Below are 9618 nucleotides of genomic sequence, written 5' to 3'. Positions count from 1 at the left end.
ATATGGGCGGGGTTGCTGTCACTCTATGCTCCAACCAGCACCCTCTGTATTTTCTAATAGATGGAACGTCTGCACTTTGTTTATTGTCCACAGAATGGGGTTGCACACCAACAATACATCCTTTCATTTTATAGTTATAGTTTACTAATGTATGCAAGACTTGCCAAGACTAGTGTGAACAGTGGTTACAAAACCAGCTACAACTCAGCCCTGAGCAGAGTGGCCATCCGCTATTGACCAATCAGCAGACTGCAGTGTTCACAGATCCACCATAATTAGATTAAAAGAGTGTGTGCAGTGCACCTGCCACACAAAAATGTCAGAGGAGCTGCACAGCCAGGACACTGTTGTGAGTTTTTGGCATGGAGAATTAAAAACCCTGTTACACCTTGCAATAAAATGCATCTTGTACATTACACATGCATTATTTTGTGATCAAGCACTATTTGATTACCCAAAACACATTTTAGTACAAAGTGTAAAGCAGGTCTAAGACAGTGGTTCCCAACTGGTGGGTCCTGGTTGAAAGGTGGGTCTCGGGTCCATTCTGAATGGACCGTATCTTACTCGCAAAGGTGTCAAGTTTGTAAAAATAATACACTTTATTTTGAAGTACAGTGAATTTCTGGCACAGAGCTTTTATTTTGAAGGGGCGTTCCCTGCTGTAGAGTGAGTGACTAACAGACAGCTACATGACAGAGACAACAAATTAGCTCAATTACATGACTAAACGCAAGTATGACGCTAAATGCATTGAACTGTGTGGACCCTGAATCTGGACCCTGTGGCTGGACCAGTTGGGAATCACTGATCTAAGACCCTGACAAGTAAACCAAAGTGTTCAGAAAACGTGACATAGTTTGAGGAATATAATGCAATATGTTGCAGATTACATTTTAGGGCATGCATTCAGTGACCTGTATTGCAAAAATAACCCTCCCAACACTGACTACAGGAAATTCCATGCTGTGATTGCTAACATGTGCTGAACATGTCATAGGGTAGAGTCTTCTACCACTTTACTTTAGTTTTATTGAATTAGATAAGAAGGAAATATCTCTGATGATCACAGACATGTCCTTAGATAAATGTGCCAGAGCATGAATTTGTGAATTAAGTTTGATCCAGTCACTTGTTTTCCTTGTTTGCAGTATTCCCATCGCTCTCTTTTCCGTTCCATCTCTCCCACACTGAAATAGCCTTAGGAGATTTTGCAAGCTTTTTTTCTTTTGTTATTGATTTGAATTAAGGAGCTTCAAAAACATGTTTGAATGGAATTTGATCTTAGCATAAATCTGAGAGAATCAAATGCTTTGAAATGGGTTCGAAGGCACCAGCAGAGCTGCTCTTCAGGATGGATTACACTTTGAGATCATCACCTTTACTGATATGCATGAGTGGACTTCCACTAAGTGTGCCTGTGTGTGTGTGTGTGTGTGTGTGTGTGTGAGAGAGAGACTCAGTTTGTATGTGTGCAAGGATTTGTGCGTGACTCTCATGTCCTCCCTACAGACTGGAAGCTACTGCATTTGTGCCCTATGGCTTTCCAGGAAAAATAACCTGCGAAGTGCATGCACAAGCACATACACACATACACACACACGCACACACACACACACACACACACACACACACACACACACACACACACACCTCTCAGTAATCCCCCCCTAGTGTTCGATACCGTTTTCCTCTCACTATCCGCCTGCCCTCTTTTGTCTTCCCTTCGGGATCCTCACATTCTTAATTCATGGCGTATGAAACATTTAGTAGCACAACTGCTCAGCGCAGTTTCCATCCTTAATCGATGCGAGGGAGTAAAGCAAACAAACCACGATTCATGAATCACTTCCTCCACCGATCCAGCCTATCATATCCTGAGACAAAGCCGTGGTCACGACAACATTACTAATATGGAATAATTGTGGAACTCCCTTGAAGCTAAGTAGCAGCTTTGCAGGTGTTTATTGAGATTAGAAATCAGCTTTCATACTTCTAATGCCTTCCAACCACTTTAAAATTGGAATGAGTAATAAGACTGCTGCATTTCATGATTGTGCTTTTTTTTTTAATTATGAATGCAATAAACAAAGGCTGTGGACAGATTTTGTGTGAGGTAATTACTTATTTGGGGCTTTGAAGAAGGAATGATGAGTATGGAATGGTTTTCAGCCTGTTGGTTGGTCTGTTGGTTGAAATATCTCAACAACTATTGGGAAGACTGACATGAAATTTTCATTCATGCTTCCCAGATGACAATGGCAATCCCCTTACTTTTTTGTTAGTGCCACCATGAGGCTGACAATCATCACCATCACCAATCAGCATCCATCCATTTTCATCCACTTATCTGGGGTCGGGTCGCAAGAGCAGTAGACCAAGCAAAGCACCCCAGACCTCCCTCTCCCCAGCAATCCTTTCTAGCTCCTCCTGGGGGACCCCAAGGTGTTCCAACACCAGATGAGATATGTAACCCCTCCAGCGTGTTCTGGGTCTGCCCTGGGGCCTCCTACCACTGGGACATGCCTGGAACACCTAACAGGAGGCGCCCAGGAGGCATCCTGATCAGATGCCCGAACCACCTCAACTGACCCCTTTCCAGGCAAAGGAGCAGCAGCTCTACTCCGAGCTCCATCTGGATGTCTGAGCTCCTCACCCGACTGAGCCCAGCCACCCCAAAGAGGAAACTACCATAAAACTCGGTGTATAAGTCGCACTTTTTTTTCCCTTTTTTTTCATCTAAAAAGTTGGGTGCGGGTTATAGACTGGTGCGACCTATAGACCAAGGTAAATGCTGACATAGGTAATTTGACCCACAAGATGGCGCTACGTAGCTAAAGATTTGTGACGGACATCATAGCCAGCCAGTGAACAAGCCGCCATATTGTCACAGAGACATGCTCCGACTGCTCCGACCGACACAAGTACAGACGTCCAAACATGTCTGTGAAAACAAGAAAGAGCTACACTGCAGCGCAGAAACTTCACGTTGTGGACTTTGCTGAACACAATGGAAATCGCCACGTGGGAAGACAGGTTAATGTTGACGAGAAACTGGTTTGTGACTGGCGGAGAAACAAGGCTAAACTTGAGGTCATGGCGAAAACGAAGAAAGCTAATAGGGGGAGAAAATGTCTGTGGCCACGGGTGGAAGATGCCGTTCATGAGTGGATCGCTGAGCAAAGACTTAAACTAGTTCCTGTGTCAAAAAACATGATTCGGATGAAAGCAACTGAGGTGGCGAAAGAGTTAGGCAAGGCCAATTTCAGTGGCAGCGTTAGCTGGTGCGACAGGTTCATGAAGAGAAAGGCACTGTCACTTCGCAAAAGAACTCGAATTTCACAAAAGATGCCGAAAGACTATGAGGAGAAAATGATGACATTCCAGCGATTCATAATTAAAATGCGCCAGCAGAATTCTTATGAACTTGGACAAATTGGAAACATGAATGAGGTTCCCATGTGTTTTGACATATCGCCCGACCGCAACGTCAATACCCGAGGGGAAAAAACAGTGCAGATCAAGACGTCGGGACATGAGAAATCCCATTTCACCGTTGTACTGTCACGTTGTGCTGACGGTACCAAACTCCAGCCCCTTGTCATCTTCAAAAGGAAGACGGCCCTCAAAGAGCGCATGCCGGCAGGTGTCTCCGTACGAGTGCACGAGAAAGGCTGGATGGAGGATACAGTAAATTATTCATTTGTTTCTAACCTTATGAGCATGTGAGCGGAGCAGACCGGGTGAAAATTTCCACTCCTCACTCGCAGACCTGTCACTTTGCACCGCTCGTCCGCTCCGCTTGGTTCTGTGCATTCTTCGCTCCGCTCCGGTCCACTCCATCATAAATCTTATCCCGCTCCACTCGCTCACCACTCCGCTCAAAAAAACTGCATCGTACTACCCTAACCTGTAATCTTCTATTCACAAATAAAACATGAGCTTGGTAGATTCTCTGGAGAAGCACTCTCGCCTCTCCCCACAGTTAGGGACCGTTCTCCACGGTACTGCTGGTAGTGTGGAAATAAGTCAAAGTGTGGAGGAGACGGACAGGGTTAAGCGGCCGACCTCCGAAGCCCTCTCACCTCTCCCCGCAGTTAGGGACCGTTCTCCAAGGTACCGCTGCTTCTCTTCTCAGTTTCTTTTCTGAAGTACACAATAAACTCCATAGTTTTGAAAGAAAATAGTGTGGGTGTGCACAGGTGCAAAGACGCATTCTGCGTGGGGCATGAGCGACCAGAGCGAAATTGGAGCGAGAGATAAGGCTCCGCTCCACCTTTTAAAAAAAAATAGCCGCTCCTAGCTCAACACAAAATCCTCCTGCTCCCTGCTCAGCTCTGCTCCCGCCCCGCTCCGCTCCGCTCACATGCTCTGCATTTGCACTGTGCTTTTAAAGTTTATAGTACAAATCCAATCTTATTTTATCTTATCTTATGTCAACGGCATGATTGACTGGATTAAAACTGTCTGTTTAAGTTTTCTTCCTGTCTGATCACTGTGATCCTGAACCGATTAATTGATGTTTTAACCTCTCAGTGACTTATTTTCTACAGGCTTTGACCATCCAAAATCATGAGGCATATCATCGGCATCGGCGGCATAACCAGTGGAGGGAAAACCACCCTCACCAACTGACTGATCAAGAAGCTTCCCAACTGTTGTGTGGTACATCAGGATGACTTCTTCAAGCCCCAAGATCAGATTGAATTTGGTGAAGATGGCTTTAAGCAGTACGATGTCATCACTGCTCTGGACATGGACGCCATGATGAGTACGATTTATGCATGGTTGGACAACCCGACGAAGTTTGAGAAGTCTCGTGATGTCAGTAACACTGTGGATACTGAGATCGTCCCAAAGTCTGACCATAACGAGGAGGACACTCACACCTTTATTGTGGAGGGCTTTCTGCTTCACACCTACAGACCTTTGATTAATGCACTGAACCAATGTTACTTTATTTCCCTCCCATATCAAGAATGCAAAAAGAGGAGGTGCTCTTGGAATTACATGGTACCAGGCCCCCCAGCCTCTTCGACAGCCTTGTCAGGCCAATGTATTTGAAACACAAAGAACACCTATTTGTAACATCAAGAACATCTTTTGACTAGCTCCACCATGAGGCTGACAATTGTAGTTTTAAGTGAAATGTCTCAACAACTGGGTAGATTTTGTTATCCTTTACAGAGGAACTCCACCAATTTTTCACATCAAAGTCTGCAAAGTCGGGCTTGGGGAGTTCTACTGCATATCTGAAAAACTTTTATAGAGACTTTTGTGACTCCAAAGGGAGCTATGTGAAATCTGATAAATCACTTGAGTGAAGATCAGTTGGGGCTGGAGATGACAAGTTAAAAATGAAAAGTATCTGGGAGTGTGGAGTTAAAAAGAAGAGAGCTTACTAGACCTCAGTAGCCTGCTGCCAATTTTTGCTTAAGGCTAGCAGCATTAGTTGCTACTACAATGACACACCTGAATCTCCAACTTGTCAGAACTGTTGGCAGTCAAGTTGTAAAAAAGGTATATTGTGACTCCCACAATGTTACTGGAGTGTAATGCTAAATTCATGGAGCAGTGGCCATCCTGTGCAATCATCAAGTTAAATATTTCCATTTGTCCACAAACTAATAACCCTTATATCAGCCTCAGCAGCCAACATAGTGGGTATGGTAAGCACTACACCTCTGTAGTATGTTAGCATTGTCATTGTGAGCATGTTAGCAAACTGAAATTAGCATTTAGCTGCCTATGCCAAACTACTGCCTCACAGAGCTGCAAACATGGCTGTAGACTGTTAGTGATGTTTGTCATTATTTGTATAATACCCCCTTTACCGACATATTCTCACACCAACCTTGTTACATGTCGACGTGTGGTCATGGACTTTCCACGTCCACATACGATGTGCAGGGTAACACAGGTGCATTGGTTGTTGACGTTCTGGGACACCTTGTCAACTTCTGCCGGTTACAGGCATTGTCTTCTTTCAAAATGCACTGCCATTTTCACAGGAAATTTACCGTTTACATACAGTCTATTTCAAAATAAATGTACTACATCAGTACAACATCACAAAATGACGTTTTTTCTCCTTTGACAATAAACACACATGGTTGGGTTTAGGAAAAAAAGAACAGGGTTTGGTTTTATAATCTTACAGGACACGCACACCGCTCTCCCGTGTGAACGTTGGTTTTTGTTGGACCCATCCACCACGCCGCCCACCCACCCCACTCGGATTTAAACCACCTTAACACCGCTAGGCACCGTTAAACTAAAATGGCGTTCAGCCATGTATCATGCCAACATTAAAGGACCGCTTTCTTCGCTGGTGACTGAAGCCACAAGTCGCCGCCCAAGCACCGGATTTTGGCGATTTCTGAGTGACACCAGGTTGCCTTTACACCTTGCATTAAAATCTGTTGTGGGTAGTAGGACTGCAATCTGATAGTGCTTTAACACTTGACAGTACAGGTGTAAATCAAGGACAGACTAGGATCCTCTCAGCCAAACTACCACCGGAGGATGCATTGGGACCATATTGAACACATACAACATACAACTACTTGCGCAGAAATACATAATCGTGCTTGACTTTTCCAAACCAGCGAGGAAGCAGCCATTAACCAGTTAGCGAGCTAGGCTACTAGCAAGAAAGCAGCAAGAAAGCTTACAGATATTCAAGACACTCATGGATAGAGTTAAGACAAGACCGCACTACTGGCTAGAAAACCAATACTGACCAGTTGGAAAACATAGTACCTCTGTCTCGTATCCACTGGATAAGAGACATTCTTTATTTTCTTAGACTGGAAAAAAAACAGACTTTCATTATGTTGTTTCATTATCAAAATATGGGGCCCATTCTTCCAGTTCGTTAAGAGATTTATTTATTTTCCACTTATTCCTGATTGAAGCAGCTTTTATGGTTCAGAGCGGTTTCATTACTATGTTTGTTAATGAATGGGTGGCGTGCTACTCTACTGTCCACTAATGTCTTTTACAGACGAAGTTTATTGTTAGCTGACTGTTGTTTTTTGTCCCTTTTTTATTTTTATGGTTGTTTTGTTTTAATTTTCTTAGACTTTGTGAGCTGTTTTGGGGTTTATCAATATTTCAGTTGTCACTTTTTTTAATGTCTTTGTAGGGAATATCACCTTTTAACTTTTTCTAAGTGCTCTGATGATACATTTGTTTGTTCATGTAAAACCCAATAAATAAAGGCAAAATTTGGCAATTCATATGCAACCAAGCCATTTCTGAAGCAATGGCGAAGCAAATGGTGGAGAATGGCTACAACAGTTCGATTGTTGGACAGAGCAAGCTGATGTCATTGTTATGTCAGTGTGGACACTGGAGACACGTGTTAATACAAGGTGTATATCTAACCAGGTTAAGCCATATCTAAATACAATAGAGATACAATAGGCATTTGAATGCAAGGTATAAAGGAGGTCTAAATGACAAAAGTCGGCATTAGCACCTAAACAAATCATTGTTATATTTCAGTGAACTTTCATGTCTAATTTAGAACAACAAAAGAAACGAGCAGCTCATACCCTATTATTATTACAGGCTGTGTGATGACTGAAACTTCACTATTAAATGGCATTGTTTGACCATCAAACACACAATTGTACTTGAATTGTTCTGAGTTATTATTATGATTTGTATTTCCAGTGGTGACAGCGGTCATAAAGAGGTTGTGCTTGCTTATCATTTCTGGAAATATAAAGCAATAAAAAAACATACAGGCATTGACTGTGTGGGAGCAGATGCAAGGTAAAAATGTATTTATGATTACTTTGTATTCCACTACAATGCATATGCAGGTGGTGTTCTTCTGTTTGACAATTTCATGACTGCCGTTATCTTGAATGGTCATATTTGGCTGATTCATGTGCAAATAAAGTAAAGAAGAGCCACATTTGAGATGGAAAAGTGAAGGAATTTAGTTGATGCTGTCCCCCAGGATTCCTATCATAGCAGGTTGGTGTGATTGGTTCCAGCCCAGCGCTGCCTGGGCCCATTTAGATAATAAAATGGCCCGCAGTCTCGGGGCTCATATATACAGATGCAAATGCTGTGTATGCACACATGCACACACAAATAGACACATGCAGATAGGAAGGAGGACAATATTTTCACAGGCTCATGTGCACGGATGGTCCAACGGGCACAAATTTGCCTCATCTGAACTCTCAGGGTGGATTTGAATCGATTTCAGTAGAGGAAAGAAGGCAGTGGTAGCTGCCTCCATCTAGTTTAAAACTGCTACACACGGTGAATACACTCTACTATAAGGTCTTTCTCAAGATCGACTTGCCAGGAAATTGTGCCACTGCTTCACCTTCGTAATAGTTTGCTGTTCGAAAAGTTTAAAAATATATATTTCTTCCTCCCCCTCCACTGGGAAAGTAAGGAAGAAATCTCTGTAGAAGGGTGAAAAGCATCACTGAGGTCTCATGAATCATTTTTAATCTTGTTAGGAGCTGTATAGGATGACCTTTCCTGGTGCGTCTGTGTTTACCTGCCAGCCGCTGGGTCTATTGTGCAGTTTATAGGGCATGCAGCTCCTACACACTGTTAGTCAAGACTAAGGTCAGAATGAGTCATTTTCTAAACCACTGGGTGTGTGAGTGGCCTCATGAGTGCACACATACTGTACAGCAGCATTAGGCCACGCTCACACACACCTGGCTGGTAGAGATGCAGGGGATGGTTCGGGTTACTGCACCAGGGTTTGCAAGAAAGCTACAAGCCCTGAACAATGATTGAAAAATTGATAAAAAATGAGTAGAATAAGGGCGTTTTAACATCAGGGACCAGGCCCGAATCTGAGTTCACTTGACCTTGAAGTCCTTTTCCATTGTGATCACTGAAGTGTGAACGCTGCGGGCACAATACACCCAATCGTGCCTAAGTCCACTTGAAAAGTTGATCTAGAGTACTGTCTAGTGTACTGCAATATGGTACGTATCAGGTGTGAACACCAAATGTACCAAACACCAAAGTGGACTGCTGCTTTAGATGACTTCAAGTTTTTAACTGGTTATGAAACAGTCTTAAATTAAAAGTCATGCCACTATCTAAGACAGCAGTGCACCCTGCCGCCAACAGACTCAAATCCGGCTTCGCTGCAGCTTTCGACCTGCAGTCAGAGCCCAGGGAGGTGGCAGAGAGCTCCACGCCCATGAGCAGTAGCTCCTCCCCCAGCCAGGAGCAGAGCTTCACCTCATGCTCCTCTGGTCCCTGTTGATGATGGTCCCCAGAGCAGCAGTGTCCGTCTGCGGCGCCCTTTCCTACACTATAGTATAACAAAAATGTCACGTAGATGATGACGCAAGTCGGGTATGGAACAGCTTCACTAATGTGACATCTGAGCAGTGGGGGAGTGGAGGGGGGGGGGGCAATTGTGCTTGGGCATGGTACGTACCTAACATGAAAAGGAATGGAAAGTGTAATCAATTAAACTGTCTTAGGGTAGCTCTTCTTTTTCATCCAAGACTGAATAAACCAAACTAATTGTTGCTAGCATTTTTAGGGTTTGGACATTTAAGAATAGTCTATCTTACACTATAACACAATGAGGAAGTATCTGCCACTTTTATTTCTTAA

The 9618-nt window shown here is 43.5% G+C and overlaps 1 pseudogene; it reads left to right on the top strand.

The window, feature by feature from the left end:
* Positions 1-4572: 4572 nt before the first annotated feature.
* On the top strand, positions 4573-9259 carry LOC117249631 (nicotinamide riboside kinase 2 pseudogene; annotated as a pseudogene).
* The last annotated feature ends 359 nt before the right edge of the window (positions 9260-9618 follow it).

Source organism: Epinephelus lanceolatus, chromosome 23 (genome assembly GCF_041903045.1).
Source record: "Epinephelus lanceolatus isolate andai-2023 chromosome 23, ASM4190304v1, whole genome shotgun sequence".
Taxonomy (NCBI): Eukaryota; Metazoa; Chordata; class Actinopteri; order Perciformes; family Serranidae; genus Epinephelus; species Epinephelus lanceolatus.
The sequence above is the reverse complement of the archived record's forward strand: the minus strand, read 5'-3'. Positions and strand labels throughout refer to the sequence as shown.